Below are 14198 nucleotides of genomic sequence, written 5' to 3'. Positions count from 1 at the left end.
GCAATTAATCTTTCCTTAGTGTAAACAAAATAACATGGAATGAACTGGAATGCAAATGATGATTTATTTCTGCTGGTGGATCTCAGCCTCTGTTGCATTAGGGTCAATATGACCATTGCTGCTAGGGTTTAACGACTGCAGAGGACTTGGAGCACTCCATATGGAGATCATAATTTCACTTCTGCAGCAAAGGAAACAAATGATGCTCTGAAATGAAAAATTATATCTGATTTTTTTCTTATGCAATTTTTGTAAATTACTTATAAATTAAGGACATCTTACAACTTGCAGACCAGCGTCTTGCCTTTTGGAACATGTTTTTTCTCACCTTATAATACTGTAGATAAAAATTTTGTTTTGTTTTGTTTTGTTTTTCCTCAAAACTTTTCTAAAGCTACAGTAAAGATGGAATAAATTAGTAGCATTGCTGATGCCAGTTAGGACTAAATCATTCTTTCTCATCACAGTGCAGAAGACCTGGAGGGCGATGAGGCTGAGAATTAATACAATAATGGGAACAGAAGAGCTGTAAAATATATGAGCTGGCAATCTGTCCACAATATCCTCAGAAGTACTTGCCAGAACCTTATCTCAGATCCATACCAAGCCCATTTCAAGGATTTTAAAACACAGTCACTCTTTAAGCATAGGTGAAATACAATTGTTTTCAACACGTTTTCAGTGCCAAATTGCTGCTCCACTCTTCTAATTTAATTCTCTTTTTATTCATATTTTATTCCTGATTCATTCCTTATTTACTTTATTATAATTATGCCATTGTGTTTGTTTGTGGGTGTTTTCCTCTGACAGAAGTCTAAAATTGATAGATATTAAATTTTTGTCTTTGTTTTCTTTTGGAAGACATCTGGAGCTTAAGAGATATCTTCCGTCCCAGAGATATCTTCCGTCCCAGCTCACTAATACTTCGAGGCCACTGCAATGGATACACTTTGCATTTTTCACTAAGACCTGAGACATAAAACCTGTTGGCTTCATTCTGTTACCTATTACCTACTCTGAGAAGATGTAGGACTGTAACACATCATCTTAAGTCTCTATTTAAACTATCTACTATGTCCCTTTGCTCTGAGATGAATTTTTGCAATGGAAGTGTATTCATTTTACAATCAATTGTGGTTCTGCTTGGATTGCTTCCCTGACTTCTGTCATGGACTACCAAGCTAACAATGTCCTTTTATTCTCACTAATACACCAGTTTGTCCGGTGGCTGACATAACTTCTGTATTTCTGGAAAGCAGCTTTCTTCAGAAATCATTCTTTTTAAAATAACTACCTTTTCCTTTCTCAAATATTGCTTTTGTTGCACTTTCGTTAGTCTGCTACCTTATACTGGAAATAAATATTCACAACACTGTACAAAACTATCTCTGTTTTGTCTCATTTTTTTGTAAGGTCATATAATGACAAAGGTAACATCAAATTCCACCAATGCTGGAAAGTACATTATAGATTAATTACAAGAATAACACAGGAAGCATGTCATTGATAGGCCACGTGGAAGTGGAATCGATAAATGGGAGCGTTTTTAGAAAAAAATGAAAGAAAATCAAGGACTAGGTTGCTTAAAACCATAAGAAGGTGCCTCTCTGGCTTTTCCTTCCTCCTTCATCATTATTTCAAGCAGATCCCATTTTATTCAAAAGCATACAAACCATGACCTGCTGAGATTTATTTAGGAACTATGAATTTATATTCACTTACTTATTTGTGAAATCTGACACAATGAAAAAAGTCACCCATGTTTTCCTCAAGTTTTGTTGTGTACACTAAGGATTTTCTTTTCTTTTATGTAGCTAATTTTGCTAAGGTCAATGTCATGATGCCAGTTAATGCAATGTATTTTCTCATACCATCTCTATGTTTGCAGGCAACTCATTTTTAGCTTATGACAAGCAATCCCATCTATGGACATCAAAAGCAATAAATGGAACTGTTATAGTCTTGGGTGCAAATGCTGCGAGCTCAGGGCAAGGAACTATAATGGGAAGGCTGTAACTGGAGCAGCTGCCTGCTCTTTCTTCATGTGTCCCTCTGCCCTGCCCCTCTCCCTGCATACCGCTAAGTCACATCATTTTATCTTGCAGTATTATTTCCAAGACTATTTTGCACTTCTCTCCCTGTCCTACTTTTCCCCTTTTTAAAATAAAAATTCATCAAATTTTTCTATGGATAAATCTGTGCCCTATTCTTCCTTGTTTCTCCAAGGAGACTAATAATACCTCCAAAATTGCTAGTCCCAGGTAAGTGTGCAGAGTCTATCTGGGAACTGGATTATAGCTAGCCTCAGCACTAGTCTTCCAGCTGGAGGTTGGGAAACCTTGGCTGTTCCATTGCAGCTGCTGTATGTTTCCTTTGTATATGATATGAACAGATGGGAAAGTAGGGATTCTGCAGATTTAGACCTAATTATGGGAATTTGATAGTGATATAGTGATGCTATCTCATTACGGCTTTAATAGCTCTGGAGCCACACTGAACCTATAATCTTTGCTAAGCAAAAACAGCACAGATGTGCCTACACTGAAGGAGGGGTTTGTAGCAGCAAAAAGTGTCTGTGGGCTTCACACCTTGAGCACAGATATATAATGTCAGGGCCCTGGGTGCACTAATAGGGCTTAATTTAGGCCTTACCCAGGCTCACCCGGGGCTCCCACCCATGTGCCCTCCGCATGAGCCCTTGAGCCCCATTTAAGCTCAAGGCTGTCTTTTCATTGTTTGCTTGTGTTGTGTTGAAAGAGGGCTGCTCTCCTGCATGGGCCTTAAAGGATGCTGCAGGTAGCTGGTCTGCTGGACAGACACCTCCACCCCACCTTGGAGGCAGGTTGTACCCATCTGTATCTCCTGAGAGGGCTTTAGATACGTGTAGCCCTGCTTGCTTTTGCTCATTACTGGACTTCCTGGGTTGACCCTGAGCCTGGTCCATTGCTGGACTTTTCTTGGATTATTGATAGCTCCAGTTAGCGATATGTAGCTCTGGTTGTTCTGTTAGATTCTGTGGGACTGTGCCTTGCTGGTGTGAGGGCTTGCACTGTGCTCTTGGGCTTTTGGCTTGTCTCTGCCCTGGGACAGTCCCATTGTTGTTGCTTTCTGATGTGAACATGGAACTAAATGACAGGATGGCAGCTGTAGCAGAAGATGGCTTAGATGTCTTATGTTTCAGTCATTTTGAAACTCCTCTTGAAAGCGTGCATGGTTCATCCTTATTTTGTTCTGTTACTGTAAGTTGAGCAACAGATTAAAATGTAATATTTCAACAAATATGACAGTACAGTTAAGAAGCAGCAGTCAGGCTTGCTACAAAAGCAGCTGCAGTAATTGAAGGTACTGTGGGCTCCAAGCTCTCTGACACTGCTTTTTTGCTGAGTTGGTACCAATTCCCTGAGCTGAGCTCATAAAGTGTAATGTCACCAGCAGGTCTTCTGATCCAAGCCACCTCTAACTGTGGTTTCAAGCAATTGGATTGCCTGCCTGAGGCAGATAAGTGCTGGCAGGGTCATTCCCTCTTCTGCATGGAAGAAGAGGAGGCCTGGGTGAAGAGCTGCTCAGGAGCATGGCCATCATGCCTCAAACTGCCAGCATCCACCTGTATGCAGTGGGTAGGTGCAGTGTTGCCTAAAGAAAGCTTATAAATAATATCCTCTTCCATATGAGAAAAAGATTGCTTGATTATTTAAAATGAAAGAGATGAAGGCAAGAATGTATTGACGTTAAAGAACTATGGGAGGTAACCTGGATATGGCCTGAGAACTGAAAGAATACTTTCAGGTTTCCGGTGTGGCTGATAAGCAAAGGCAGGTATGATAAAAGGGTTAAAGTATGGATTGGAAAAATAAATAAAAGCAGAGGAATAGTAAGAGAAAGAATACTCTCGATCCCAGACTAGAGTAGAATTGCAGCCCAGGCAGAAGGTACCCTAAATAAGGAGGAAGCACGTTGTCTGGACAGAGAAATGTCAATTGATCTGACTTAGAAAACATGAAGGGAAACAGTTGTGGTAGTTAAAGAGCACAGAGATGAAGTAAAATATGAATCTTACAAAGACAAAATTCTTTCATCAAAGACAAAATTCTTTCATCAAGTAAATTTTTACATAATTAAATGATTAAGCTCGGCTCTAACCCATTATATTTATAGTCATAAAATGCTCTTTAATTATGATATTTAGTTGTTTGCCGTGTAATTAGGAATTTACATATTTTTCTGTTCAGCTCTTAAAAATTAATATATTACAGTACGTTCTGTGTATCTTCAGTTACAGCATTTAAATTTCAGCATGTTCTACAAGTCAAGCTAAGTCTGAAGGAAATATATATTGCTTACTCAAATTCAGATAGGCAATGTATCGAATACTAGTTAATAGAAGCAACAAATGCCAGAGGCTGATATTTAGTGACCAGCAAAGTAATAATCATAGAACAGACATGCTGTAGGAAAGCTGCAGCAATTATTGTTTTCTGATGCTGCAAATGTGACAACCACTTCAAAGTCTCTCCAATGCTCTGCAGCAGTGTCCCTCAAAGAGCATGCAATATTTGGAAGTCAGTAATATCTCCTATTTGCCAAGACTCAAAGACAGATCAGGACAGGCGTCCTCATAAAGCCTTGTGTTCATATAACAATATAAAGGAGGACAAATAAAGCCTCTGTTAGGCTTATTATTTTCCGTAGTTTGGCAAATTTTGAAGCAATAGAGGTCTTCTGGGAGACAGCCAATGAGACTCTGTCTCCACTTAACTCATCAGAAATTTTATTTAAAATAACCTTGACTATACATTAAAAATAAAAAAAATAAAAATCCCTTGTGTGCAATGTGAATACCAGAATTGTTGGTTCTCATCTTTGGTCTTTCAGTGGTGTAGTTAAAAAGAAGGAGCAGATTTAGAGGATGTAAAGGAGAGTTAGAGTCTTCTGGTTACTGAGAGATCTTGTGAAAACATAAGTCTCTTCCAGACTGCTCCAGAAACCATGAGTATGTCAAAATACTAGTTCTGCTTTCCTTTTCAGAGCTTGTTTGGATGTAGTTGTTTAAAACAATCTAGCACAAGATGTTTATACTGCAGGATATGTAAGAAGAATTTAGAAATTCAGCAAAGGAAGATTTGAATGACCTGCAGTTGCCATTGAAATCTGCAACTGGTGCAGGAATGAGGAGTGAGGACCTAAGATATATCCCAGAATGGCCAAGGTGGGAAGGGACCTCTGAAGATCACCCAGTCCAACCCCCCTGCCAAGCAGGATCACCCAAAGCACATCGCGCAGGATGGCATCCAGGTGGGGGTTGAGTATCTCCAGAGAAGGAGACTGCACAACCTCTCTGGGCAGCCTGTCCCAGTGCTCTCGTACTATCCTGGTAAAGAAATGCCCCCTCATATTGAGCTGCAACCTTCTGTGCTTCAGTTTGTGCCTGCTGCCTCTCGTACTGCTGCTGGGCACAACTGAAAAGAGACTGGCTCCATCCTCCTGACACCCTCTCCTCAGATATTTATGCACACTGATGAGGTCTCCCCTCTTCTCTTTTCCACGCTAAACAGGTCCAGCTCTCTCAGGGCAATCTGCAGCAGTTGTCTGTTCAGTGCATGGCCTCCAAATCCACAGATGGGTATCCCTGCTCTCCATGAGTGCTTCCCTATGGCCTGTGTCACTGTACAGATGAGGCCGCTGTACCCTCCACTCTGCAGAACATCTGTGTTGGAGCAGGATCCAGTGAAGTCAAAATGCACCCTTGGAGGCTGCTGTAAAATAACTTCAAGACATTTATTGAGACTACATCATAAAGAGAACATCTGCAGCTATGCAAAAATAGATAAAGAAGATGAATATGTTAACATAGGAATGCAACTCCATCCAGAACGTAAGCATTAAGATAAAAGTTTAAGATAACTCAGGCTTTCCAAGATTACATGCCCAAATTCCAGTCTTAAATTACCAATTGGAGAGACTGTGGTTACTGAAAGATAAATATTTTGACTTCCAGTAACTGTAGAATGATGAACTAAAATTATTAATACCGAGGAAGTATGGTAAAAGAAATATAAAAGCAATTATTAAAACAAACTTCTAGTTTGATTCCTATTTAGTAAACATGCCTGTGGATTTGCTGTTCTGAACCAGTGTTGATGGAGAAAAACTATTTTTTGAAAACTGTTACTTAATGGAATTTTATCAACTTGTGATTAGCAAAAATATAAACTATAGATTTAATGGACACCTATTCTTACCCTTTCAGATGTGTTAATGATAAACTCTAATAGTTTTCCCTGTAGCAGAAGTTCTCCAAATATAGTTTGTGGGCCAAAACTTTTGACCACTGTCAAAACCTTCCCACTGAGTGAAATTCAACCTTTTTTCAGAAGGTGTAAATGTTCTTACATTGAATGTTGTCCAATGAAATTATTATATTTTATATATTCTGTTTCATACAGATGTTTTGAGAGTCTTCAGCTTTTTATTGATAATCTTTGATTATAAATACAGGAGATTTTCTGCTGTCTGTTTCAAAGGTAAAATGTGAATATATGTGGTGGCTGGTAACTGTCCTAAGACACTTCTACCTGACAAAAAGCAGTTAAGTAAAGAAAGATGAATTAGTCACTCAGGCCAAGGGAAAACATACAAAAACTTTTAAAATGAAATTCGGTACTTTTTGTCTAGTACCAATTTCTGTCTGGAGAATTTAAATCCAAAGTAGTCAGGCTTGATTAGATGCAGCTTAAACCTTTCTACATGGAAGGTGTATACCTTGAAACATCTATTTGCTGAAAGATGTTTGGAAATCTGGAGGGATTTCAGCATGAGAAGGAATATTTCACAAGTCTGTTCCAGAATCAATTTTTAATTTTCTGGTTGCTGCTGCTGGAGCGACTTGTGCTCTTGACAGCATGGGGAGGGGGAAGGCAGGGAGCAAGGTAACTGCCATGCCTACATGAAGGAAGGAGGGGAGCAGCCCACTCTCAGTACTAACATTTGGTTTTGTTCTAATTTTAGGTAGTTTTATAACTAGACGCCAAGCTGTGTTGGTATTAAGGAGAACAGAAGAAAGGAAGAGATTGTACAGAAAGCATACTTGGGAAATGATGGCAAGTGTGACTTTAGGGATAGGGCTTCATTTTGTGCCTGACTTTGTACTTCTTTTTCTGTAGTGTAGAGGAACAGTAATCTGGGAGAATGCCTTGCATAACTCAGACTTGTGCATTTACTCTGTTCTTCCAAGCACCAGGGAACATCTCTTGCCCTTAGAGAAACAGTGTAAGCAGTACACCTTGGGGTCAAAGTCTCCTCAGAAGATCAAAGATGAGATGTACTGGCTGATCCTCAGACAAAGCCCTTCTACATGGGTCTGCCAGCTCTGGCCATGATGCTAAGTAACCACCGGTAGGTCAACTGCTTGGGTTGCAGCTGGAGGGGGTGAGTTATCTTTTCACATGTGTGCTTCCAGGGTCAAAATTCAAGCTCCATATTTTGGAACTGTAAACTACAGCTTATTGTGCTCCTGTTTGACTGTATCATGACACCTCTGTGAACTACATGCAACCAGGGATGTGGCTTGACAAATTCCTTAATCCCTGTTCAGAAGAGGCAGGATTGCGCTTTCCTATAGCAAGAACAGGCTCTAGATGTATATTTTACTAAAGTCAGATACAAAACAGGTTCAGGGGCCCAGTTCCATGTGTTGTGTCCATGGGATTTCTTCCTCACTGGCTAGATTTTTTCCTTGCCCATGGACACACAGCGTGTCTGAATTGTTCCAAGATGGGAACAGCGCCACTGTCTCTAGATCAGATTCAGAAACACAGCTATCAGCCATGTGAACCAAAGCAATGGTTGTGATGAGCAAATCATCTTTGTATACTGACAAGGATGGTTCTTTGGCTTGGGTGCTGGACTTGGACTAAAATTTTGCATCAAAACTGCAAAAAAGATGAGTCTGACAGCACATGTGTGGAGAGGGACAAATTAAGTGGAGAGCAAACCAACTTACCCTTGACTATCCTTCTGTAGGGGTTCTTGAATGTTCAGTGTCTGCATTCCTGATGGGGACTAGCAGGAGTACAAGTGGGAACTTGAATGGACATGGTAAAGGAATGTTTAGACCCAACAGTATGGTCCAGCATGGCAGCCTGGGGCTTCTTGACACTGATATGTTTCATTCTCAGAGTGGGTGTTTCGCAATAGCAAATTATCTGAAGTGTCCCTTTGATTGTGCTGATGGGCATTGGGATCAGCTCTGCCCATAAGCTCCATGCAGCTCACCAGGATGCCTTGCAAAGACAAAAAGCTGAAAGAAATAGAGAAGTGCCACAAATCAGGATTGCCTGAAAACCTGTACCCATTCAACCAATAAATGTGACTTAGTAAAACCAGATGCAAAACTGCATGTCTAGAAAGAAAGCATGCAGGACATACATAAAGCATGGGCAAATGGAAATCAGCAACTGTACAAAGGATGTGGCAGTTAAACAGGAATGGATAAGCAGTGTCCTGGGGTCTCCAGTTCAGGCAGTGTAAGTAACTTAATTAGGTGTTTGAGAATGCTCTCTGAAATTGCATCAGATAGAAACTGCACTAAGTTTGATCAGGGAGACACTTAAAAAAAAAAAAAAAAAAAAAAAAAAAAAAAAAAAAAAAAAAAAAAAAAAAAGGCTTAGATATTTGGAGGCTGCAAAGCATGGATTTTTTCTAAACAGAGGATGGAAAAAGGGTTGCCACAGAGAAACTGTTCTCACCTGACTGCACAGAGAGCCTGGCCTGGGGATGGTAAAATTGTCTAAGCTGGAAGCATAAATACTGCTGCTGGGTCTAAGTTACTTGATCACTGGATAGGTGGAAGTAAAGTGAATTGTTATTTTATTTCTCATTTTTTAATGATTAAAAACAAATAATATAATCCTTATGTGGTGTAGCCATTTTTTTTACTTTTTTTTAAAGACAGCATGGCATAAAGCAACTCAATGTGTATGTGTAAATGATCAGTCTTACTGGTCCAGGTCTGTTAGTGCTAATATTGTCCACACTGCTTTGCTGCTCTTCTAAGGATGAAGCTGTTTCAAATAAAAGGTGAAAATGACATCTTTGCAAATCTGACTTTGAACTTGGAGCTAGAGCTCTCAGGCCCTCCCAAGTGCAGACACAGCTATCTCCATCTGTGCACCAGATGGAGTCAAAAGAATAGCAGATGTTGACCTGCGATCTGGAAGTTATTGGAGCCAGTTGTGTTCACCACTTGTGGAATTAGGTGTCTGCACTTGGGATTTGTTTCTACCACAGAGGAAACTGTTGGCTTGCCTGGCTTCAGTAGGTATAAGTCACTTAGGGCTGTAGTTGGTACTATATTAGGCTATACCTCTGTTCTAATTTTTTCTGTATTTATTGGTTCTTTAATGATCCATATGTTCAGTCACAGTGTAATGTGGAAGAACTTTGCTGGCCTTTCCCAGCATCTGTAGGGGTGCATTTTTAGCTTCTATATCAGTTAATTTAATTGCCAGAAACCACCAGGACCTGTTGGTTGCTACATATCACCTTAGAGAGAAAGGGGAGAGATCTAACTTGTAAGACAGAGTGGAAGAAGTGCTGACATAGCATGTTCTACCAGTGAGACCAGAATGAATGTATGTGTCAGAGGAGATAAGCAACGCAGAATTTAATAGCTGGGTGTTCATTCTGGAACAAGCCCTGCAGCACTGAGTGCAAAGATTGCCTTGTTACGCAGGTATAGCGTGACCAGCATGTTATACCTTGTGGTTTCAGAACTTGCACATCAAAAGACAACTTGCATGAAAGTCTACCTTAGATCTTCACTAATAGCAGATCTATGTCAACAGCTAAGCCTGGAATTGGCAAACTTGTTGCTGAGGCTAGGGTGGTGGTGCAGTTACCTGGTGATGTTCAAGAGTTCTTGTGTTTTAGATGGGGCAGGTTGCTGTTGTTCTGGGGAAGGACTTGTCAAAGGACTCACGAAATGTGTGGGGGCTGTCAACAGCTCATCTGGGCTGAAAACTGTTATCCTCTGCTGATGCACATGAGTACCCATAGTGGTATTTGACATTAAAGCATGTCTGAGAACCATCACTTGTAAATGTTCTTGACCTAGCCAAGAGTCCTTTGCAGCTGGTAAAAGGTATTTTTGTGACTTTAATTGAATGTTGTTTTATTACCATTTCCCATTTTTCTGGTCTAGAAAGACCTCCAGGGAGTTGTAAGCAGGGCAAAAGATGTTAATGTTGCACTGCCTTAGTACAGAGGTTAGCTCATTTCCAGATTTTTGCATCAGGTAGGCTTGAATTATTTCACTTCAGTGTGAATTTGAGGAAGAAGACTGACTGTAATCAGCCAGTGCAGCACCTAACCATCAGGAGGAAAAAAGAGGATGAGCGGGAGAGTAATGTTTCTACCGGTTTCTCCAACCATCAAACAAGCTGCTGACAAGACAAAAAAAAAAAAAAAAAAAAAAAGCCCTTGTGGCTATTCTGAAGCAGCACTGTTGTATGTGTTGGCTTAAGATACATGACACTTGTGTGAGCATGGAGAAACAACTTCTGAATGAAACTACTAATCTGTAAAACTACTTGAGGGGGGAAAAAAAAAGCAGCTCTGACAATGGCTTCCTGTGAAAGAGTATAGCTGTGTGGAGGATGCTTGATGTGGAGCAGGAATAATCAATTTTTCAAATCAAGGACCAGGGAACAAATGGCCACATAACAGTTCTGCAGAAAAGAAGTGGCAGGCAGCAGAGCCCACAGATGCTGTGGGTTTGGATCCAGCTTGTGAACCATTGCAGCAATCAATTGTTCACAAGCTGTCTCTGATCCCCTACAGCATCATGATACAATGGAAAGGCAGACATTACACCAGAGAGCATAAGAAACTATATCATGTATAACAAATTTGGAATAGACTGTCCTCTCCAAACTGTGCTCAGGTCCTTACTTGTTGTGGTATGTTCTGTGTTGGATGCTGAAAGCAGTAAAGTAGGGTGTAGAAGGGATTAGTAAGAACTCTTAAAAGAAAAAAAAAAATACAGAAAACTGGGATCTAAAGACCATCATTTCTGTTTTGAGGAACTGGAAGCATTTACATGAATGAATCCTGGAACACTGGTTATTATTAGGTTACTATGAAAATGGAAGAGGAAAGAACAAGCAAGAATGTGAAAATATCACCTATAACTGGTATTTTCTGATATGCCAAATATTGAGACTTTCAGAGAAGAAACGCTATTTCTTAGCTGATCCAAAACAATTAAAAGCTTTGGCCCAGCAACTAAGTCCTTTAAACAAAAACATGTATTAAACAGCATCCTCTCCGAGGTCAGGCAGCCAGTTTAGCCATTAGTGACCAGGAGAGACCAGCCAATACTGTGCGGCTGCTTCTGAAACCCAGTAGTTGTAAAAAAAATGAATTACAATCATAGAATCATTTGGGTTGGAAAATGTCTTCAAAATCATCAAGTACAACCATCAGTGTGACCAACCAAGTCCACCCACTAAATGATGTCCCTTAGTGCCATATCCACATGCCTCTTAAATACCTTTAGGGATGGGGACTCAACCACTGTCATCCTGGGCATCCCATCACAATGCTTTACCATCTTCTCTGTGAAGAAATTTTTCTTAATACCCATCTAAAACTTCCCAGGCCCAGCTTGAGGCCATTTCCTCACATCCTGTCCCTTGTCACTTGAGAAAAGAGACTGGCACCTCCTCACTGCAGCCTCCTGCCAGATGGTTGTAGAGAGCAAGGAGCTCTCCCTTCAGCCCCCTCTTTTCCAGACTAAACAGCCCTGGTTCCCTCAGCTGCTCCTCATACTTGGTGTTTTCTAGTTGCTTCACCAGCTTTGTTGCTCTTATCAATTAGATGTAGCTCCTGCAGCAGTGAATGGTCACTATGCTATATGCAAGCTTCAAAAGCAAGGGGAGTACAAGTCCAATGAAAGTACGGAAATATATTTGGGGCTGAACGCTTCTGTTTGTGGTTTTTTAAATAAGAGCCAGACAGGCTACAAACTGTAACCTGGCTGCATTTAAAACAGCTTTAGTTTGATAGCCTAACCCCAGGAATGTGTCTGTGTCTAGCCTTAGGATGTGTGGACTTGGAAACAGCATGAGATCTGTTGGAAGCTCTTTTAAGGCAGGCAGGAGTAGGCTGGGAAAGAATATAAATAGATAACAAAAAATACCTGTCAAGAAAAGGAACAGGTTTTGCTAATGTAATTCCCTGACCCCTTTCCCTGGGAAGGACAGAAAAGGAGAGGCAAATTAATGTAACCCTATGGGGAGCATTAGAACAATAACAGCAATGAACCTGCAACATGAGCAAACGTGAGCTCACATGTGGAAATGGCCCCTAGGGGTTGTGGAGGATATGGGACAAGCCTCCAGGACATGTCCTGATGGTTGACTTGATAGAGATCAGGATAAAAAAAGAGAAAGTGAGCCTTGGGCCTCCATTGTACTGGTCGTGAAATGAGGATGTCTGTCACCTGTCTTCCCAGGGCCTGTGGGTGCAGTGAATTTACAAGGTGACAGGGTAATATGGAGCCACAGGATGGTGCTGGGTACTGGTGTTCCCATCAGCGTAGTCAGGGGCACCTGCCCACCAAACTTCCCTCCAGCAAGGCTACAACAACTGTGAAGCACACATCTCTCAGTGAACATAGAAAAATCTTAAAAAAAAACCAAAAACATACATATATATATATATATATGTATATATAAGTACATACTGACTTTGCAGGATGAGCTAGAACACTCAGGCTGTAGGCATAGGCTATGTGTTACTAGGAGACCAAAGCCTTTTGTATTTAGCCTTTCCATGAGAGTATGAATTGATGCAGGATTTAGTGGCCCAACATCCTGATCGTCTCTCAGAGAAAGCCTTGGCCGCAGTGGAAGGCCTGGAGCCAGACCTCAGGGGCTTATTGGAGTAAGGAGTAGTCGTACAGTGCACATGCCTGTAGGGATTCAGTTTGATATGCCCTGAAAGCATATGGCAAACCTCACCAGCTAATATGTTTTTGTTTACTTCTGGTTTATTACACAGCAATAACACTTGTGTTAACATTGCTCATATAAATTTGTATTAAATGGTATTTTGGCAGCACTTGTAATGTAAATAAGTGTTAGAAGCCTTAACTGCCGTAATGTTTGGGGCAAAGTGGTTCAGTATAGTGAGCTTAACAAATGCATTACTTGCCCCACCACTAAGCAGAAAAGTGTTAGTACAAGTTTGTCTTTAGAAGCAAAGGACAGCAGCAGTGCATTACTCCAGTTGCCCAAGAATTTCACAGGAACCATCTGTGTCATCCTTGCATTGACTGGATGCTGAAAAACACAGTGAAAGCAGATCAAACCCATGTTTCATGTGCAAATAGTTTAGTATTTCGTGGTCACACTCAAAGAAAAGTTTAAAATGCCAACAAAACAAATGTTAGTTATAATTATGGAAATGGGATTCACAGTGAGCTGGGAAGATGCCTACCTTGTACAGACCAAAATAAAATTCCTGGTAATAGTTTTGGACAGGAAGGCAGTTTTCAAAACGGGCCATCTAGAGGCATGCTTGTAACTTCAGACCAGTAATGGTGTATGAGTACTGCTTGAACCAGGTTGGTCTAGTCTGCATAATCATTAGCCCCCCCCCCCCCCGGGTCACTTCCATGCCCCACCAAAAGGGAGTTCTTTGCAGAAACATCCCCACTGGCATTTCAGCAGTGACTGCAATACTGCTGCCCAGTGGAGAGGCAGCACCAGCTGTGTTGATGTGGACAGTGCATCTGCAAACATGGTGAATACAGGTACAAAGCTGATGTCTCAGCAAGAAGGCTGGGGATGAAGTTAGTTACTGGTATGTTATCATGCAAGGACAGCAGCAGAAAGAAAGAAAATCTTGCAGACTTGCTTTGCTTTGTTATACAACCCAACCCCTTTGCAGAAGGATAAAATTCAAGGCCCTTGAATTTCAAGGGTCCATGACCCTTGTAGTTTGAACGGGAAGAAGTGTGTGTGTGTATCTATGTGTAAGCTGTTGCATCATGCCCTGTTTGTTCGTTTCCCCTTCCTCTATTTCTGTTTTAACAACAACAATGTAGTCCCCTGCTGGCAAATAGTGAAGTCCTGACCATTTCCAGGCAGGGATCCAAGATGTCATTCAATCCTGAATTGTTGTTCGGTTCAATTCAA

The 14198-nt window shown here is 40.8% G+C and overlaps 1 long non-coding RNA gene across 1 annotated transcript; it reads left to right on the top strand.

The window, feature by feature from the left end:
* The first annotated feature begins 2659 nt into the window (after nucleotides 1-2659).
* Nucleotides 2660-5393, top strand: LOC311445437. Its single transcript, XR_014698406.1, has 3 exons — nucleotides 2660-2842; nucleotides 3436-3617; nucleotides 5082-5393. It is a non-coding gene; the product is annotated as an uncharacterized lncRNA (long non-coding RNA).
* The last annotated feature ends 8805 nt before the right edge of the window (nucleotides 5394-14198 follow it).

This window comes from Aythya ferina, assembly GCF_964211825.1.
Source record: "Aythya ferina genome assembly, chromosome: 16".
Taxonomy (NCBI): domain Eukaryota; kingdom Metazoa; phylum Chordata; class Aves; order Anseriformes; family Anatidae; genus Aythya; species Aythya ferina.
This window is presented reverse-complemented; position numbering and strand designations above follow the sequence as displayed.